Raw genomic sequence first — 23,097 nt, forward strand, 5'->3', positions numbered from 1 at the left:
TTAAACAGTAGCCTGCTTTTTTTCTCTTTGTCCCCTCCTTAAGTTCACAGTGAATAGAATCAAGGAGATTGTAATCTTCTACGTTTGTCCAGTTCTGGCATTATTCACTCTAATCACGTAGTGAAGAGCAGGACTCTGAAATCAGCAAGTCCAGCATGCTGAGTTGTTACCCCTCAAGATAAAATAACTTTTGTACATTATGTGGTCCACTGAAGAGGAGCAGAATAAAGATGTGGTTCAGGATTCATTGTAGTTTTTGAAGCAATAGTTATAAGAAACAAGACACAAAAGTTTTCCTCTGGGATGCCTGAGTGGCTCAGCGGTTTGGTGCCTGCCTTCGGCCCAGAGTGTGATCCTGGAGTCCCAGGATTGAGGGCTGCATCGGGGTCCCTCCATGGAGCCTGCTTCTCCTGTGTCTCTGCCTCTCTCTCTCTCTCTCTCTTTCTCTCTCTGTCTCTCATGAATAAATAAATAAAATATTTTTTTAAAAAGTTTTTCTCCTACTTATTTTCATACGGTGTTGAAAGTAAACAGCATTTGGGCACATCCATCATTTTATACTGTTTATTCCATATGGCAGATAGAATAATAAAAATTTCTTGAATTTCTTTTCTTTTGCTCCCCTATCATCAAAGGGGCATACACTTTGGGTTGCTTTTTGTTTTGTTTTGGTAATAGGATGTTTATCTTTCTTTTGTAAGCTTTTACCTAATTTCTGAAAGTATGCAATAGTGGATTGCATGTAAAGATAAATGGTCCTTTCAGGTTTAAATGCATTGCTTTGAACTAAGGAGATATATATCTTAATATTTGAATTATTTATGACCATATAGTTATATAAATTGTATGAGATATATTCATATATAACTAAACCCATTAGCATAGTCGCAAATTATTTATGCTTTCACATACTTATAATTAAAACTTAGAGTAGTCTGCATTTCTTAAGCACCTAAAAAATTATAGTCATCCACTGATAAATCTTCAGTCTTTTAAATCCATAAGAAAATACTGATGCTCCATAATGCCTACTGGTTATATAGCCCTCAAAGCTTTGGTAATTCATTTTCACTCACCGTAATTATCTGCCTTTCCTGTTATCCTCTGTTTTTATTACTTTTGCTCTTAACAGTTTTTATCTCTCCTAAAGGCACCTTGCTTAAAGGTTCTGAAAAAAGACCATGACTTGGGAACTATATCGCTGTTATATAAAATTTTAGTACAGAAGAATTTTCCATATCTTCTTGTCTTTATTATGGATATAATTATAACACCAACACACAGTCATGCATGTTGAGCACTGCACAATGCTAGAGAGTCATTCTTGACCTATGTTTGGGGCTTTGTATATAGATAGATTGATTTTGCAATTCTCATAGAAACTATGCCATGCTTTTATCTGTCATATGAGCAAAATTTTCTGTGTTGATAATACTGGATTATGTTAACTTTTACTCTCTAAAATTCCTGACATGTAAATGTACAGACTATGCACTTCTCTTTCATGTTATGGAGAAGGAAGATGCTTTCAGAGAAGTATATATATATATATATATATATATATATATATATATATATATATCCAGAGTCAATTTAGAGCCAGCTTTCCTAATTCCTGTCCTCAGGAATATCATTTTGAAGATATTCATGGTGACAAGGAAAATATTATATTTCTATCACATAAATCCCATAGGTACAACTTCCTAGGCTTTTAACCTAACTTTACTCCTAGACAATTTTACATTGTAAAGTAAGGTGTGAAATAATTTCTAGGTAATTCTCTTTCTGTAGCTTGCTATGTAATCCAACAACATAGTAAATGATTTTTTGAGAGGCTGTCACATTGCCATTGACTAACACAGTGGAAAATATTTGGAAAAGGAGCTATTCTATGCAATTGCTACATCTATATTACCACAGTACAATTTTGGAATATTGACATTAAGTAACTGAAATAAAGTTTCTTAGGAATAAAAAGATTAACTTTCCCAATAATGTACTGGGAAACCACCAATTTACTTATCTTCTCTATGGAGATTTTCCTTGTTAATATCAACCCACACTTTTCCTTCTCTTCTTTTTTATTACTCAATATAATGTGTGGTTTTGGTATAGTATTTTAATTTGTTTCTGTTCTCTTATTGCATCTCAAAAGCTTGTCAACTCCATATATACTGTTTGTCTTTTACTTGTTTTTCTTCCTCCATAATCTTTTTTTTTAAGATTTTATTTATTTATTCATGAGAGACAGAGAGAGAGAGAGAGAGAGAGAGAGAGGCAGAGACACAGGTAGAGGGAGAAGCAGGCTCCATGCAGGGCGCCCTATGTGGGACTCGATCCCGGGACTCCAAGCCATGGGCCAAAGGCAGGCAGTAAACCTCTGAGCCACCCAAGGATCCCCTCTTCCTCCATAATCTTCAGTATGCATATAGTTGATGTTAAATGTGTGCTATTTCAGTGGACAAGAAGTCTTGACTAATTGGAAGCAAACATCCAAATTCAGTCTATATTGCCAAAAATGTTGTCAAAATGTACCTTATGAATCTAAATGCTAACAGAATTAATCATTAATAACTTTTATATGAATATTATTATAAAGCAACTTCTAAGAGTGATGCTTAAAATTGTTTCCTCTAGTAGATTAATGCATATCAATGAAAAAACAAGCAGGGAGAAAAATCTAGTTCATACTATCATAAAATCATAATACTTTAAAAAATATTTTGTTTTTCCCTTTTTATTTTCTAGAATTGAAAGAGTTATATGATGGATTTTATCATAAACTTTCTTTTGAGAGAGTAAAGCAAGAGAAAAAGAACACAGTACTCCAAGAAGCCACAGCTTCTGGCAGATGTTGCAAGAATGAGTAAGATCATTGACCTTTTTTTCTGGGGCATTGTGTCAATTTTGAGTGGAGTTTCCAGTTGCACAATGAGCATCTGGACAGTTCTGACATCTTTATTACACTCTCAGAGTTCTTAAAATGCTACCAGTTTATTTTAAAGATGATTTCTTTCAAAATTAAAACAATTATCTAACTGCCAAGAGTAATCCCATGACTGACTACCAATAAAATTAACTTCCCAGATCTAGTTTCCTAATATTCATAATCAGAATACCTGTTGTTTAATCAAAACTAAAATTTGGTTAATGATATTAACATTCAAAACCATTTCTTTGCAGACCTAAATTTGTTTCTTGTACTTGCTTTGCACTGAATTACTCTGGTTTACATAGTCTGTTTAACATGACCATTTTCAAACAAGATCATAAATTCTCATAACAGCAGACTAAGGAATTCATAATCATAGCTCTTGGCCGCCACCTAAAGGTTTCTTTCTTGTTTTATTTTACATAAGACCTACTGTGCATGCCTTTTATAATAAAATTGTTGCCTGTATCACCACATCTCGATATAAATATAAGGTAAAGAGATTTATTTCAGTATTTTTTTCATTTGTGTGTATTTGCATTAACAGCCTATATAATTATATCCATTTTGCAATCTATTCGGTACAGAAAAGTAATTAAAACTAGGCCCTCTTAGTGGGAAGGAATGGTAGAACCAATCAGATCAAGTCTTCCTTCTCCAAAAATTTTCTATTCCTTCAAAAAATATTTTTATTTCTGTTTTTATAATATACCACCCCCATTCCTAAGCTCACTTCAGAGACAGAAAAATTCTTAAACCATCGACTCTGGCTTCAAGAAGCATGCACCGGTTACTAATGCAAAAAAAATTGTCTTTTCGTCATAATCTCTATTAAAATTATCATTAATTGGATGCCAAGGAGTAAATCTAGAAGCTTGAACAAAGAGAAATGTTTCCCATTTCCAACTTTCCAAGGTAAATTCAATTAAACTCATGTTTTTTTTTCTTTAAAGAATTTATTTATTTATTTATTTATTTATTTATTTATTTATTTATTTATGACAGACATAGAGAGAGAGAGGCAGAGACACAGGCAAAGGGAGAAGCAGGCTCCATTGCAGTGAGCCCAACAAGGGACTCATCCAGGGTCTCCAGGATCACACCCCGGGCGGAAGGCAGCACTAAACGGCTGGGCCACCGGGGCTGCCCTAAACTCATGTTTATTGAATCATTATTGAATGTAATGTATAGGCTAAAAATTTCAAACTCCACAAAGAACATTAATAACAGCTATAATCTCTTGATAGTACTTGAGGGTAAATGGATATCAGAGTTAATAATTCCCTGCTATATATCTCCATATCCATTGTCTCATTCTTTTCATTCTCCTCTGAAGAAACACCTGATTGAATGAGGCCAAATATCTCCAACACCCTATCTGAATTCTGACAAAGTCATGTTTGGAGAATGGAATCAATGCAATTTATAATATCACAGTAAAACGTCGATTATAAACACTACAAATTTCTTATTTCATAATCCGTACGGTTAGAGCATCTATGAATCACCCCAATTTTTCTTAAATATATAGAAAAGTTTTATTAGCATCCACACTTGCCACTATAGATTCTGTGTATTTAGCTTTTGATTTACTTATAGACCACTATTCATTTATTCATTCATTCAAAAAATATTAGATACTACTATATGCCAGGCACTCACCATTGCCAGTGTTCAATAAAACAGATTGGTCTTTGCCATCATGGAGCTTGTGAGGGAAACAAAATTAATAAACAGAACACATTATGATACAAATTATAAAAGAACTTAACACACTGTACTGTAGTGGAGAATAATGTACTACTGTAATGAAGAATAATGTCGAGGAGAGACAAACCTACATTAGGAAGTGTGGTCAAGAAAGGTCTCTTAAAGAAAGCGATATTCAATCTGACACCAGAAGAACAAAGGGCCAGCTCTGCCAAGAATATAGAGAAGAGGCAGTGGGAATTATCTATACAAAGGCCAAAACACTTAGTGAGGACCAAAGGATCTAGAGCAGAGTGAGCAAAGTAGAGTTTTGTGAGATGTGGAGAAATAAAAAGAAACCCAATCATTCAGAGTCTCGAAGAAGAGGGTGAGGACTTTGAGTTTTATATGAAATAGAATGGAAACTCACAGTAACAGATTAGAGAAGGAAATAACTTGATCTGATGGCTCCAAGGAGAAGGGATTGGAGGCAGCAAGAGAAGAAGGAGACAGAAGTCTAGTGAAGAAATACAGATGGGAGAGATGATGGTGCCATGGACTATCGATACTGGTGGCAGTGGAGGCAGAGAAGCAAATATATCTGAGGGCAATTTTAGAGCTAGATTCAATAGGACTTAATGGTAGGGGTTAGATGACCCTCTTGGTTCACCATTCCTTCCCACCTTATTAGCATTTGCTGATACGAGTATAACTCTGAAATGCTGATATGGTTTTCTATATTAGATTTAGATTGCTATGTTAAATTTCATGTAACAATTAAGCTTTTACTTTAGTAAAAAAAAATAAGAGAATATCTTAATAGAATGAATTATTTGCATGTCAATAAGGAAATTGCAAATGAGACAATCTCCTGCAACTGAGACAATCTACAAAAAATAATTTTATACATAATATAAGTTTGTGTACTAAAAGCACCAAAACTTATTTAATTTTAAGCATTTAGAAGAAATTGTTTTTTAAATTGTTAAATATTTTCCTGATCTATTAAATATATTTAATATTAGTTAAACTTTTCAAAACTCAGGCTCACTATGATGAAAAGGAGTTGCTGTATCTCTGTACTATGGTGGTACCTCTGAAAATACTAGGCATGAGTGGGTTTCCTGTACTCAGAAAAACTAGCATGCTTTGAAATAATTAAATTTTTATTGTTGCCTTAATAGCTCCTAGTCCTTATTGTGCCAGACTATAGTCTTTCATTTCTGATCCATTCTAACACAATGTTTTTTCCTCTGCTGGAAAGTAGAAACCCTATCAGACTTTCATGCAAGTTAGTAGTCTATAGACTCCAAGTTAAGTATGAACTTCTGTATTCTATTTTGATGCACAGAGGCTTTTTTTTTAAACATACTGTTTTCTCAATATATTTTTACGTCATTGAAGTTGCTTGATCAGCAAAGTTTAAGTCAGGGAAATGTCCCTGTACTAGCATTTTATTTCCCACATTTTTCATGAAGCTCCTTGAAAAAAATGGAATTCCCATTACCATATACATTATCATGTTAAGCTTCTACAGGGAATCCTTCCTTCTGACAAAACTTCAACTACATCATTATAAATGTTGCTTTTTCATTTTATGCCTAAAGTATAGTTTTCAAATGTAGCATAAAAGCATATAAAATTTGACTAAAAGAAATCCCAAATTTCTGGACTGTAACTATAACGTGACCTCTTTCCTTTTTTTTTATTTTTTATTTTGACATTCGTGGAAACTAAAATCAATGTCCAAAAACCTCAATCAGCAACACTACTTTGAAAGTGTCTTTTGACAAGTAACATACGCATATTACAAATCCAAAGGCATGTTTGAAGTGGTTCTTCCGGAGACCTACATTCCTCAAAGATCTCCCTGTATCACCACCTTGTTTCATGGAAGAAAATGTGTAAATGTATAATGGAAATGTGTAAATGATTAAAGTATCTATATAAACAAAGAACATTCTTAACACACATAAGAAAAATTTTGGGATCCCTGGGTGGTGCAGCGGTTTAGCGCCTGCCTTTGGCCCAGGGCGCGATCCTGGAGACCCAGGATCGAATCCCACGTCGGGCTCCCGGTGCATGGAGCCTGCTTCTCCCTCTGCCTGTGTCTCTGCCTCTCTCTCTCACTGTGTGCCTATCATAAATAAATAATAAAAAAATTTAAAAAAAAAAAAAAAAGAAAAATTTTGAGGACTTCTTGAAAAACCAGATGCCAGATGCCTAAAGCTGATCTGCCAAATGAAAATCTTGAGAGAGAGGTCCAGATTCTGGCATTTGAAACAAATATTCCCCAGCTTATTGATATATGTGGTCCTTAGAAAAATCCTTAGATAACACTGTCATAGACTCCAGATAACCAATCCTAAATTATCTGCCATTTCAAATTTGTGGCAGCTTGTATTTTCCAAAGATGACTGTAGCAATACATACTATCTTATTTGCTCTTCCTATAAAGTGACATTGACATCTCTTCACCAAAAAATGGAGTTTATGTTCCCTTTTCTTGAATCTGGGCAGACTTTTGACCACAGTGGAAGTGATGTTATGTGACTTCCAAGAACAATTCATAAAATGCAAAACAGCTTCTGCCTGGTTCTCTTGAGACACTTGCCCTTGGAATCCAGCCACCATGCCGTGAGAAAGCCACATGAAAAGGCCACGTGTGAGTCTTTTAGCCATAGCTCCTGCTGAAGCCCCTGTTGACAGCCAGCCATTAACCACCAGACATGTGAGTGAACTTTCAGATGATTCCAGCCCCCAACTTTTGGGCCACCCCGGTAGAGCAAAAACTACCCCTCTCATTTAGCCATGGCCAAATTGCAGATTTGTGAATAAAAGGAATGTTGTCACTGTTCTAAGTCACTAAATTTTACAGTGGTTTTTATGCAGCAGTAGATAACCAGAACAAATTCCAAAGTTTTGTGGCTTCTTTGGATGAAATGTAAAGCCCCAGATAAACTTCATGCATTCCAGTTTGCATTTAAGGATTTCTAATTCTCTCCAGCTAGGTCCACCACAGTCTCATTTGCTAGGTCCTGCTTTAATTTATTGCCTAAAATATTCTGGTTCTCAATCTCACTTCAAAATCAGAAGTGACTTTGCCCTCTAGGGGACACTGGACAATGTCTAGAGACATTTGATGGTTATCACAACTGGGGAAGAAATGTAATTGGCATCTAGTGGGTACAAGCTAGGGATGATGGTCAACAGCTTACAGTGTATAGCACAGTCCCATTTCCCAACAAAAAAGAATTATCAAACTTAAATAGGACAGAGGTTGAGAATTGCAGACATAGAACTGGTCCAAAAGTGGGATATTCCATTCTTACCCATGGTTCTCTTCACCACCATATAGGTCTAGAGTTCTCAATCAGGAGTTGAGACAATGGTGTGTGTTTGTTGGAGCAGGAGTGGGAGGAAGGGAGGGCTTGCAGTGAGTTAATATATCAGGATTATTTGTGAGGATTTTCAACTTATATACATGAGCCTGTGATGTTCGACTCTGGTGACAAATTAGAATAGTCAATTAGATTGTGACTCCTAACTGGAGAAATGTTGATAGAGTCTATAGAGCAAAACTGGAAAATTGGCAATTCTCTGCCCCTTTCTCCATTGAAAACCTTTGGCCTACATGCTTGCCTGCACTTAGCCAGCCAGGTTCTGGGAAGAAAAAAGACCTATGCTAGACTCACATTTCATTCTTCTGCACTTATCTAGAATGGAAGCAAAACCTAAGGCTTAGTTAATTCTTAAGTCAGTAAGAAGCACCATTTAGTAAATGCTGAACAGCCAATTCAAATACAATGGCCACAAGCCTGCTGTGCACCTCTCCACCAATAAAATCTGCTCTATTTACTGGATTTTCCATTAGTTACCTAAGGTGAATATAAAAACATTAGTCAATATTCTTAGAATTTTACCACTGGAGGGACGTCTGGGTAGCTCAGCGATTGAGCGTCTGCCTTCGGCTCAGGCTGTGATCCCGGGGTCCTGGGATCAAGTCCTGAATCAGGATCCCTGCAGGGAGACTGCTTCTTCCTCCGCTTGTGTCTCTGCCTCTCTCTTTCTGTGTTTCTCATGAATAAATAAATAAAATCTTTTTTTAAAAAAGAATTTTACCACTGGAGTGTCAAGCTAACTCAATTTATACGATTTACATGCAAGATGATGACTAAAGTTGTTGGTAGAATGTAATCTTGCCTCGCACTCCCAAAATAAAACAACCAGTTAGGCAAATACATTGTCATCTAACTCATATGCTAAGCAGATGAAAGTCTGCTTATTAAAAAAAATGACTTGGGTGGAGAAGGGAAAAATGTGAAATAGCCTATTATTATAATAATTACCTTGGCAAAAATGTGTTATTTCATGATGACAATAAGCTTTTCTGAACCATGTTATTATTATGTTACATTTGTGGTAAAATGAAAAAATCAAAGCTGTTTTTTTTTCAAAATTTATTTGTTGAAGGAAAACATTAATCTAATAAATTAAATTTCTCAATTATCGCATTGTGACTTTTCTGTTTTTAACTCTTTCTCATTAAAGCCCAAAACCAGAAAGAATATTTAATGTACATATGATCCTTATCTATAAAAAAGAAAGCTGAATGTCTCTAACAGTTTCAAGTAATAATTTTACAGTGTATGTGCTTATATCTGATAGAAGATGGTCATGATTAAAAGCATTTAACTCAAGTCGGATTGCCTAGGTTTAAATGCTAACTCCACCATTTACAAAGTGATCTTGGGTATGTTATTTTATTTCTCGTGACTCAGTTTCCCCTTCTGTAAATGTAATAATAATATTACTGAAGTCATAATTGTCTTTGAAGATTAAAAGATAAAATGAATAGATAGTGCTTAGCACAGTCCCTGGCATATAAATTGCACTTAATGAATGAGAAACAAATTTAACTGCCAAATATAACTAATGCTAGTTTCTGTCACTAATTCATTGAGCAACTTTGATTAAATCATTTTGCCCTTCTACTATCCAATTTTTCATTTGTATTATAAAAGATTTAATTCCTAAAATTCAATTCAATAGTTATCCATTGTGCCAGGTTCCTTCTAGTTTTTTATCTCTGAGAATCTGGCCTCTGAAGCAGATCTTTGCCTATTTTTCTGTAACAGTATGTCCAATTTACAGGAATATAACATATGTTTTATTTTTTTTCTGTTATTTTAACTATTGTACTGCAAAGTCCGTTTACATAGCTTTCATTTCTTATGACATCAAGTTAAGTATACCCTGAAACACAGAGGTGTTTGAATTTCCCCATCAGGTGTTATACATATTACTTACTTCCTCTTAGATTGAAATCTGAAATGTCACTTCCTATCCCCAGGAGAGCTAACAACAGATAAGCTGTCCTATAGACATAGTTTACGCTGTGATACCAAACAAATGTTTCCATACTGATTTTATTTTAAAAAAACTATTAATATGGCAGCATATATAAGGATGCTTTAAGAAATGTAGAACTTTCTCTCAATTTATTCTGACTACTTTCATCCTCTTCTCATATCAGCATACCAAAAGATGTCTTCAACTTGTTCAGGTAGTTTAATCTGGCACCTTTTACAGAGAATGCTCACCCTAACAACAATCTCCTAGGTTCCAATCTATTAGGGCATTTGAAGCCCTTATGAAGATTGACTTTTCTGTAGCATTTGACCCTCGAATCTATCTTTCTTTTTCGATATGTTTCATTTCTTCTTGGTTTCTATCAATGAGTCTCTACTAACCTTGTTCTCTTGACTCACTGAGTATCTCATCTCAGCCTTTAATTGCTGTTTCACAGATTCCTCTTCTCGACCATAATTTGTAATTCTTCTACATATTCCACCAAAGAATACCCATGACTTTATATACTACCTTATAACAGTATATACTTCTGTTTTAAGCTTCAAACCTATATTCCCAACTGTCTTCTGGATATCTCCACCTGAAATTCTTGCAGGCCACTTCTAAATTATCTTCCCCAGTATATCTTACTTTTCCTTTTATATTCCCTGACTAATCACTAAATATATCCTAGATATCTTTTTTTTACCTCCTAAATATAAATATCTCAAAATTATTGCCTCCTGTCCTCATCAAATACCACTTTCCTGGCCCAGGTCCTTTGCACATCTCACCTAATCCTGCTGCAGTCTGATCCTCTCACATTCACTCTCCACACTGATACCAGAATGATATATCCAAAATGACAATATAACTAAATCATTTGCCTTCTTAGGATTTCACAATGACTCCTCATCATGTGCAGGAGAAAGTCCAAACTCCTTGCCCAACAGGGTCTTCCATGGTCTATTTCTACCTACCTCTCTAGCTTCTTTATTGGCTATTTCCTTCCACATTCAAACTGGAACCCACTACAAAAGTTAATAACTTTGGGCTCTTGCACATTCTGTTCTGTTCACTTCATTACCCCAGTAACTATTCCTCATTCATTTGTTAAAACCCCATGTAAGCTTCTCTCATGTAAAGCTTTTCTTGATTCCCCAAAGGAGTAAATTTTTCACTTCCCTATACTATCTCACATATTCCAAACATATTGCTATTATTGCTCATATAATTAATATAGAATTATATTGTAGTTATTTTTTAAATGGCTATCTCGGTGTACTGTGAAGTCCTAGGACATAGAGACTATGTCTTATTAATTATTGTATGCTAGCCACTTAGGAGAAAAATAAGGATGCCTCAAAGCTCTGTATGTGTTTATTGAATTAGTAATAGAATAAAGATATAAAGTGTTTTACTAATGATTTATTCAGCATAAGATGTACAAAGATAAAAACCTAAGATAAATATTGTATTTAGTTAAAAATTTTACTTTTTAAAAAAATTCAGCTTCACTGAGGTATAATTGGTATAAAAATTATAACATATTTAAAGTGTACATCATGGTGATTTGATATAGGTATACATTGTGAAAGAATTCTTCTATCTAGGTAATTAATGCATCAATCACCTCGCATATTTATCTTTTTTATGAGAACATTTTTCTACCCCTTTAGCAATTTTCAATTATACAATACAGTGCCATCAATTATAGTTACCTTATTTTACATTAGATTCTCAGACCTTATTCATCTTACTAAAACTCTCACTTTTAATTTCAGTCCTTAAAATCTCTCATTTAATCTCTCTTAAAATCTCATACCTGGATTTTGTTTGCCCTTTTATCCAAGGCACTCACACTCAGGTACCACGTCTAATCTTCCTAATCCTATTCACTCAACTGATTCAAGTCCTTTTAGGTCGCAGGATGGCTGAATCTTTTTTCTTTTTTTAAGATTTTATTTATTTACTCATAAGAGACACACACACACAGAGGCAGAGACACAGGCAGAGGAAGAAGCAGGCTCCATGCAGGGAGCCCAATGTGGGACTTGATCCTGGGTCCCCAGGATCAGGCCCTGGGCTGAAGGCAGCGCTAAACCACTAAGCCACCCACTCAGGTTTCCCAGGATGGCTGAATCTTGAGAGAAATTCTTATGTTTAAAGGGCTTTAATCACTTACTTAATCTAAGATGTCCTACCATGAACTTTATCTCATTAAATCCTGCTTAGTCTTAAGAATCTGGTTCCCTGTCAGCAAAAATTATTTTTCACATTCCTGAAAACACAAATGTATGTGTGGTCTAATATACTCTTGAATCTTCTGTCCTAGGGTTGAAAATAGGTAGGAAAAAACAAAGACAGAGTAAGGTTTTTGGACTGATTTTTTAAGCTCTGTTGTTCTTCTAAAGTAAGGTCATATGGCATTTATGCCTCCAGTTGTTATTTCTCTCCTTTCTCTAAACACATATTGTTTGCTATCTGGGTAAAATATTTAAAACAAAACCTTAAGTTCTTTAAACTCTTGTTGTCTTTTAACCTTTCTAGTCTTTTAACCTTTCTTATATTCTAAGAGGTGTTAATAAAAAGTTTCTTAAAGGTTCTAGGCCTAATGTCTTACCAAACATTTTATGCAAATAAAACCTGACATTGCCCACTTGTACATATATCTTTGCTTGAGCATCTAATATCATCTTCAATGTCTATAATAGAGAGCCATATTATTATTTAGTTTCACCATCTGGGCAGTGTCCGGTTTCATAAAAAGAAATCTGTTTTAATGAGAGAAAAGCTGTTATAATTCCATGCCACTTCCTGCAGAGAGGAGACATAATGGAAAGTGGTAAAGGCCAGGACACCGGACAGGTAATAGGCAATCACTATTTGGCAAAAGGAATTGTGAAAATATTGTCAGTAGTTTTACTTATACCACCTCTTACTGTTCATAATGTAGTTCCTGCTGCATTGATGTCAAATGTTCAGTTGATCCTAAGAAAATAAATGAGGCCTCCTTTGTCTATGAGCCACTAATGAAAAGACCACAAACTCAAATGTCTACAGGACTTGGACATATATAAGAGCAAACCCATCTTAGGTATATGAAAAGCAGTAGCATGATTGTATTGAAAAACTGTAACTGGCTATCAAAATTACAACCGGGAATGGTGAGGACTGTGGCAAACTGAAGAGTCTGGGCTCCTTCTTAAGTAGGAGAAGATATGCAGCTCCAGCTCAATGTCTTACAGAAATGTAGGCCCAGTTGTGTCTTAATAGTCTGACTGTTAAAAAGAAACTAAAACTGGGATTTTATGATATCTCCTAATTTTAAAGCATTTGGCAAAAATTAAAAAAAAAATTAAGTTAAACCACTCTAAAGGCAGATAGTATGAGGGCCAAAGAAAACATGTGTTCATATTTGATTCTAAAATTTGTGTTTCACAGTCAGTCAAGAAGGTCCAGGAAATTCAAGCAGACAACTAGGGGTATATTTGAGAGGAAACTTACATTTGCTTGCAGCAATAAAAACACTTATTAGGCAAAGAGTAATGGGCAATTTTCATGGTCGTTTTTGTTTTTGTTTTGTTTTGGTTTTTGTTTTGTTTTGCTTTGTTTTTTTGCAAATCTTGCCAAGATAGATTATGGCTATCTTAATAAAGCCAATCTCCTTTCCCTTGCCCATTGATCTCCTTTGAAACTAAACAAGTTGAATATTCTCCATTTACCCATCCAGTTCCCTTCTCTACCCTCTCTGTCCCGGGAAACTGGCCAGTGTAGATTGCATTGAAGGGTTACTTTATCTCTGGCTTCCATTAGGTTTGATCCATCTGAGGCACTGACAGGAGTTTGGAGGGTAGGAAGAAATTGATATCAAGATCTTGCTTGATTTGCCCTGATTTTCCCCTGCTGTTCACCAACTGGTTCCTTCCTTCTTGTCTGGAGGCTTTCTTTATACAGCTCCTATAGACCTTTTGTGTGTGTGTGCCCTGACATACTGCCTCTTCTTGACCCTTCAAGCCAAGGGTGCTAAAAGTTCCTTACTGCTATAAGCCCCAGAAGATGACACTATCACTTGTTCCCTTCCATAAAACCTACCCTTTAGGTTTCAATTTCAATTATACCGCTTAACTCTACTTTCCATTTCCTGCTGAAGAAGCCTGTCTTAAGATGCCATTTCCAAAGACACAATGAGTTCCTAGCACTGGGCTCTTCATTGGGTAAAACTTCTCAAGTCCTTTTATTCTTATTTTTCTGGGTCCTTTGATAAAGCAAAGCTATTTGGCAGAAAGTATAAAGAGCCCTGAGAATGTATTTAACCTTTGACTCAGTAACTTCACCTCAAAAATTTTTCTTAAGGAAAAAATCTTAAATATTTAATAATTTAAATAAAGATTTATGCATATATGTTTGTTATTAAAATGGTCAAAACCCATAAATGACCCACATGCCATTCTAAGGGATGCCAAGTATCTTTTTTTTTTTTTTTTTGCTTCACTACCTCTCCACTCCACTCTGGCTTGAGGGGCCAGCCTGCCTGAACCCTGGCTATTGCTCCACTACCCTCTTGCTTAGGGATGGGCTTCACCCATGGTATGTCTTAACAGGACATCAGAGAAGATGAAAAGAATGAAATAGAGGCAGTTATTCTTCCTGTCCTGTCTGTGCAAATGATCTCAGGCTGGCTGTCACTCTTGAACAAAGGTGATAGAACCTGTCAGGTGGTATCTACACACTCAATACCTCTGGGGTTTAATAATACACTCTTATTCTACTCTTTCAAGCCTGAGCATAGTGATGCATCTCCCCACTGTTTCTAATTCAAGAATACAGCATTAACACTGACACTCTACTCTCATGTTTATAAACAATTATTTTTATTTACAAATTATTACAAACTTATTAACAAATTCTCCTCAAAATACCTAGTTTGAGTAAACTGTTTCACTGCCAAAAATCTGGTGGAGTCAAGCAGCATATTTAAGTAAACTGAATAACAAACTCACTAGAGAATAATATATAACATAGAAATATGTTCATGAAGAATACATATTAAAAACAAAATGGTAGACCCAGTCTGAACAAAGCTACATAAAAATAAGGCAAATAAAATTCACCATGAAAATGTAATATATTCTTCAAATTTTCTATAATAAAAAGATATTACTTTTTATTTTATTTAAAGATTACTTAGAAGTGAAAGATATTGTAGATTATACCAAGAAAAATCCTGAAAGACTTGGTAGAAATGGTAACAGAAATTATTCTTAACAATCAAGCGGAACAAATGGAAAGGAAAAGCAGGTAAGGAAAACATATTCAGCTGATGTTGAAGCCTGTGAAAAGGCAAGTGAAAGTGCTTATAGAAAATCAAGATCCTCTTCTGTAGAGCATAGGGTAGTCAAGGGAGATGTCATACAAAATGGTACCAGGAATTGTGATTTAGGGCCATCATATTCAAGGTTTCATAGTTGATGCTCACTAAAGTTCTCTTTCATGGCTTAGAGAAAGTTTGGAGAATAGCATAAGATGAACCATAGAAAGATCTAAGAAAGAATAACAAGTTTAGATTTGTGTTTCAGAAGGAAAGCTTCCATAGCATGGGATGAGATGGCTGGGAGTTCAAAAGAAGGATTAAGGCAGCAGTAAGGACATTAAATAGGAAGGAAAAGATGAAGAAAAAAAAAAAAAGGGAGGAAAAGATGGCGAACATGTCACTATAATGGGATTAAATATAATTTGTTAAGTAATGAAAGACAGGATTATGCAGCATACATCTCAAAGAGAGAATAATATTATCTAGGGCACACTTAAAAAGTTGATAATCTTCTGGGGTGCCTGGGTGGCTCAGTTGGTTAAGTGTCTGCCTTTCAGCTTGAACTGTGATCCTAGGTTCCTGGGATCAAGTCTTATACCAGGCTCCCTGCTCAGCAGGGAGTCTGCTTCTCCTTCTCCCTCTGCTGCTCCCCCTATTTGTGCTTTCTCTCTCTCTCTCTCTCTCTCTAAAATAAATAAAAATTTTAAAAAAAAACCTTGATAATCTTCTTTGCTACGTTAGCTTGAAAAGGGTTCAAATGACCAAAAATATCATTTGCATTTTTGTTATTGTGTATCATACTGAAATGTGCATCTTTATAAACAATTTTCTTATATTTCTGAATCTTTAGAGGACTAACTTCCCAGACATGAAATTAGTGTTGCACATTAATCTACTGTAGACTAAATGTTTTCTTATTAATTTGTATGTACACATTCTATGGTATGTATTTATACCTCTTCTTAAGTATGTATAAACACCTAAGTTTTCAAGAAATCATCATCAAACTTGTTGGTTTATTCTTCTGGAATTAGATAAATATATTTGCATTTCAGAAATAAATTTTACTGCCAGTATCAGAAAAAAAGATATGAATAGTCTTGTAGTTTTACACTTAAGCCCTTTAATTTATCATGACTGTATTTGGGTATATTGTAACTTTCTAAATTAATATTGCTTTTTTCCAAATAGCTAACAATTATCCCAATACTATTTGTTAAAATATTTATTCCCTCTCCATCAATTTTCAAAGCACATTTTGTGTTATATTAAATTATTATTGATGTTAGAGTCTACTTCTGATCTATTCTACTTACTCAGTCATCTTTTTTTTAATCACATATTATTTCTAAGTCAGATTAAATACTTTTGAGAAGAGGACTAGATTTTACTGATGCTTATATTTTCCATAGGATCTATCACTTTACACATAGCAAATGTTCAATAAATATTTACGTATTTATTAAATGAATGTTGAAATTGAATATCCTGTGCCTAATTTACAAAGAATTTCCTCACTATGTTAAAAGGTCACATTCTTCAAGGTGAAACATGAAGTAATTTTGAAATTGGAGAAAGGGGTTGAGAATGGAAACATTCCAAGTATAAAAATGCCATGTGAATCTGATTAGAATAATTTAAATTGTGTAGTGACTTCATTCTCCAGAGGCTATGTGATCATGAGAAAATGCTGAGAGGGAAAATTTTAGTAGTGGGCTCACTCTGAATTATTGAAGTTCAGAAAGGCCTTTAGCTGTGTAATGATGTGCAAATCAGTCCACATACCATTCTGGCTCAACAAATGAACTATGTCAATGGTGAAATGTTGTCTTTTTAATATCTGCTGATACCTCTATTTGGGAAAACCAGCTGTGGGCCCTTAACTTTGCTATCCATTTAGAGTACTGAGCAATAAAGCAATAACATTTAAAATATACTACATATTCATATTACCCCCGACTACATATAAGTTTAAACATGTTGGACTTTAAATAAAAGGCAGTATTGGGACGCCTAGGTGGCTCAGCGGTTGAGCCTCTGCCTTCGGCTCAGGGCATGATCCCAGAGTTCTGGGATCGAGTCCCACATCGGGCTCCCTGCAGGGAGCCTGCTTCTCCCTCTGTCTCTGTCTCTGCCTTCTCTCTGTGTCTCTCGTGAATGAATAAATAAAATCTTTGAAAAAGCAGAGAAAAAAAGAAAAATTGTCCCTGTCATGTACAAATAAGTGAAGCTTTCATATATTTTTATGTCGAACTGCACAAGAATGACTTCAGGCTGAAAAGATTGAGGAACAATTTTGTTTGATTAAGGAGACATAGAATTAGACCATTATAAAGAATAGATTATAGGTATCTATATTAAGTCATGCTTGCTACATCTACTAATATGGGTAAATAATTGTATAGTTACCAGGAAAGTTATGTATTAATCAAAACCACAGATATTTCATGATATTTTTATGATATTTTATGACAATATGCAAGTCTTGAAATAAGTATGTATTTTCAATGTTGTTAATATTATGAAATTTAATCTAAATTGCCATTGTGAAAACTGTTTGGAGCATATATGGTGAATTCTAAATGTGTTTCATGCATGATCTCTCCATTGAGTCTCACAATAGTCTTATTTGGTAGGTATGTGTGTGTGTGTGTGTGTGTGTGTGTAATATAAACTTTACTTTTTTAAATAAATTATTTCTTTATTTGAAAGAAAGAAAGAATGAGGGGAGGGGCAAAGGGACAGGGAGAGATTCTCAAGCAGATTCTCCACTGAGTGTGGAGCCCAATGTGGGGCTTGACCATGACCCTGAGATCATGACCTGGGCCAAAATCAAGAGCCAGGCGCTTAACCAGCTGGGCCACCCAGATGCCCCTAAAGTTTCCTTTTTGAGTAGCTTAAAGTTCACAGCAAAATTGAATGGAATATATGGAGGGTTCCCATATGCCTCCTAGAACTCTGATACACCTAACCTTCCCTACTGTTAACATCCCATATCATAGTGGTACACCTGAAACAAGGACTGAACCTACATTGTCACATCATTATCACCCATAGTCCATAGCTTACATCAGGATTCATTCTATGGATTTTGACAAAAGTACAATGACATGCATCCACCATTGTAGTATTATATGAAGTTGCTTAACTGCTCTAAAAATCCTCCATGTTCCATCAATTTATGGTTTCCTCCTCCCTTACCTTAGTAATCATCTTTTTACTATTTCCACACTTCTGCCTTTCCAGAATGTCATACAGTTGGAATGATATATTATGTAGATTTTGCACATTGACTTATTTCATTTAGCAATACACATTTAAGTTTCCTTCATATCTCTTCATGGCTTGATAGCTCATTTCTTTTTAGTACTGAATAATATTCCACTGTCTGGATATACCAGTTTATTTATCCATTCACCTATGAAAGAACACTTCGATTGTTTGCAAGTGTTGGCAATTATGAATACAACTGCAGTATACATCCATGTGCAGGTTTTTGTGTAGACATAAATTTTAAACTTCTTTGGTTAAATAGCAAGGAGTGCAATTGATGGATTATATGTAAGAGTGTGTTTAGTTTTGTAAGAAACGATGAAACTCTCCTAAAGTGGCTGTAACATGTTGCATTTCATGCCAGCAATGAATGGGGGTTCCTATTACGCCATATCCTCACCAGTTGTCAGTGTTTGGACTCTGGTGATTCCAATAGAAGTACAGTGGTAGCTCATTATTTTAATTTGCAATTTTGATAGTTATTTTAATTTTGTTGTGCATAAATGAATAAACTGAGGCTCTGAGAAGGTAAATAATCTGCCCACGATTTTACAGCTGCTAAGTAACAGATTCAAACACAGTTTTTTCAGACTCCAAACCTCCTGTACTTTTTATTCTGTAGGTTGCCTAATAGAAAAGAATAAAATTCAAAATCACACGTGGAGGACTCCAGAGAGTGGTGTCCAGATTTATTTATTATTTGTCTCAGTTTAGGTTCCTCTAGAAGAGGACCCTGAGACAAGGAAATGCTAGGGAACAGTGGGGAAATGAGGGAGAAGGTGGCCAATGGAAGAATATGTTTGAATAAAGTTATCAGTGTGGGCAACTGCAGCTTACATCTGTAAGGGAACCTGGGGGAATGGCGTTTAATATTACTCAGAATGTGGTGTATGACAGTATCAGTCTTTGCACCTTTCAAGGCTGCTCCAGAATAAATCATGTATAAAAAGTAAGTTAGTACTTAAGAACTTTTATAACAATTTGACATTTGTATGACAACCATTTTTCTAGTAATTCATTTTATTTTATTTTTTTAAAGTACCAATCCATGATGGATTGAAAATTTAAAAACTAATCCAAAAATAGTTTGAGAAGTACTAGTGTAGAACACAAGGCCCAAAGTGATTCCATACAAGGAACAAGGGAGCTGGAGTATTTATAACTCTGTTCCCATTAGATCAGTTCTCAGTTGAGACAGGGTCCATGAGTGTTCAGTCTCCAGCACTTCTGGCTGTGTAGAATAAAGTAGCACGCCTAGAGGGACAGAGAAAGGTCAACAATAGCATCTGCTCCAGACTTGGCCAATAAAGGACTTCACAAAGCTAAGAAATTCCTTCAAAGGTCATCATTTCTCTATAATGATTCTTATGAGTTAAAGGCTAAATAAGCATTAGTTTGCTGCATGTTATAGAAATCCAAAATCCAACTGTTATACAAAGCAGTAGCCTGTGGAAGTCAGGATATGCAAGTGATAAGCATCTGTCACTTTACAGGGCTTCCTTCATCAACCTAGGTGATTTTGTATCATCTTGTTGAAACAGTATTATATTTTTCACTGAGTGATACAAAGGCAAGAGTTCCTCCTCCTCTCCCTCTATCCTCAAAAAGCCAAGGGCCTGTCATGTGACTAAAGTTCTGAAAACTTGACATTCCCAGCCAGGATTTTAAATCTTCAGCAAGTGTACAAAGATGAAGGGAAGATTAGAAAAGTATTTGTTTTTGCTGCATGCTTACTGCCCTTGCTTATGCCTCCCTTGGTTTTTGACCTTGTTCAATCCTGGTCTCTCAGCTTCCTACTGATTCTGTGAGCTCCCAATTTCCTTCCAATAATTTCCCCTTTCACTTATGGCAGTCACAGTCTGACTCTGTTACTTGAAACCAAAAGTCATCACTGATACGAGGTAGTGGACAAGACTGAGAGCTCTGATTTATGTCTGTCTGCTCAATAATTCTTTTGAAGAAGTAAGGTCAGTCTTCTCACCAATATGGTTCTTAGTTTCCAATTTCATAAAATAGGATTCATTCAGCAGTGTGCCTTTTGGAAATTAGTCTGTGAGATGTTCTGTGAAAAGGTGGTCTTCTTTTAGAGAATCTAGTTGCATGCAGCCCGTATGTTTCTGAAAAATCCTCCAGTAAAGGATTTTACTTAACTTTAACCAGCATTTCCTAAACTTAGTCATGGAAGTCAGTTTCCGAAAACATTAACATCTCACAGAGTTAATCATTCCTGGAATACCTTGATTAGAGACATTGGCTTCAGCATTTCATTTTTCTTTGGTTTTGTTTCTGACACTGGAGTTTGTCAATAAGTACTATGTTAGGCCTTTGGGGAGTTTCTGTGTGAATCTACTATGGTAGGAGTTCTTAAATGGCAGAACATAAAGAACTATTTGAGCATCTTATAATAATAAATACTGCTGGATACCACAGCAGATCTGTGATTCAGAATCTCCTGGAATAGAGCTAAGGAATCACTCAACAGATGATTATATTGTAGGCAGTCTTTAGTCCACAGTATGAAGAACATTTCAGTGAAAACTACCTTCCAGGGACTTCTGTTCTTTATCACTGGAAGAAGCTAGAGGTCATGGTTACAATAATACATCCCACTTACTGGATCATTCATCATCTCCTTAGAGCTGTAGATGAAGCAAGCTTATAGACAACTTGTGAACATTGACCCTAACTTCAGAAAGATGTAATATTAAAACATACATATGGTCTTAACTGTATCATGATTCAATGATTTGAACAAAATCTAGTTAAACGTTGAACACACACTAAAAGGAGCAGTCTCTCATATGTCTCTCTCACTGCTGCTATCCATCTATAGCTTATTAATTTCTCACCATAGACTGAGTTAGCCAGAAAGCCAGGTTAAAGAGAAATCAAAGGAGTGGGGAAGAAACTTAATTCATCTAATTTGATGACTTATTAGCAACTAAAAGAATCTGATGATAGGAAGACTGGAATGAATAGCTAAAGTGTTATTTTTAGACCATCCATGAATTTCATTTGCTCTCATTACCACAAATGATGAAAAATTAGCTGTCAGAAATTTCAAAGCAAGACAGCAGAACATCATAGAAACAAGAATTAGTCAACTAACCATCTTCTGAAAATTTTTTTCTGTTAGAATTCTTCAGGTAATGTGATGAAGATAACAATGCCGTATTTCTTCACAATATCTTATATATTTTCTTATAGAAAAAAGGATAAGTTGTGGTGACTAATAACATATTGGGAAAAAAAAAAAGCAAGCTTTATCCCTGGGCTCTGATTTTATTTACTGAAAGAAAACCCTGAAAGAAAGAAAGAAAGAAAGAAAGAAAGAAAGAAAGAAAGGGAGGGAGGGAGGGAGGGAGGGAGAAAGAAAGAAGAAAGAAAAAGAAAGAGAAAGAAGAAAGAAAGAAAGAAAGAAAGAAAGAAAGAAAGAAAGAAAGAAAGAAAGAAGAAAGAAAGAAAGAAAAAGAAAGAAAAGAAAGAACATAAAGACAAATGACGAAGATAAACAAACGAAACCCCTCAAATCAATACCTAATCCTCCCCACTCCTCCCCCCTAAGACAAGAAAGAAAGAAAGAAAGAAAGAAAGAAAACCCTGCAGATGATTTGCAGAGCTCAGGAGAATTCACTTTTATCTTTATAGACCAAAATGTACTTGTTTATAAATAACTTGCCAGGATCGCAAGTCTCAGCTGGGATACTGTCTTATTTTACTTTGATAACCAGAATTATAACCTCTTTACAACTGTGAAGTGATGATAAATGGCACTGTAATTATTCTTCAACAACTCCATAAAACTGGTATCCTGATACATATTTACATGGGTTTCATATAACAAAACATGGAAGTCTTTCTTTTTAAAGGGCTCCAGAAGTTTCCTGCAACAGATTTACAAAATGTTTTATTCTTCTTGCTACACAGTTGTTTTGACCTGGTATATAGGGTATATAGACATCTAACTATACAGTCAGTCCCTGACTTAATGATGGTTTGACTCACAATTTTCTGACTTTACAAAGATACAAAAGTGATACAAGTTCAATAGAAATTGTATTCAAATTTTTCTCTTTTCCCAGGCTAGTGATCTGTGGTAGGATACCTACCTCTCATACTGGGCAGTACCAGTTAGCCACTGTTCCCAGTCAGCCATGCTCTCACAAGGGTAAACAGCCAATACACCTACAACCATTCTATACCCATACAAACATTCTGTTTTTCACTTTCCATACAGTATTCAATAGACTACATGAGATAGTCAATACTCATTATAAAATAGACTTTGTGTTAGATGATATTGCCCAACTGCAGGCTAATGTAAATGTTCTGAGCATGTTTAAGGTAGACTAGGCCAAACTATGATGTTCAGTAAGTTAGGTGTATTAAATGCATTTCCAACTTAGAGTTTTTTCAACTTATGATGGATTTTTAAAGTCATAACCCCATGGTAAGCGAAAGATGAAGATATGTATAGAGTTAAAAATTGGTGTATACCTATTCAATGTCACAAAACTACATCCATTATTATTTACAT

The sequence above is a fragment of the Canis lupus genome, chromosome 14, assembly GCF_011100685.1.
Source record: "Canis lupus familiaris isolate Mischka breed German Shepherd chromosome 14, alternate assembly UU_Cfam_GSD_1.0, whole genome shotgun sequence".
NCBI lineage: Eukaryota > Metazoa > Chordata > Mammalia > Carnivora > Canidae > Canis > Canis lupus.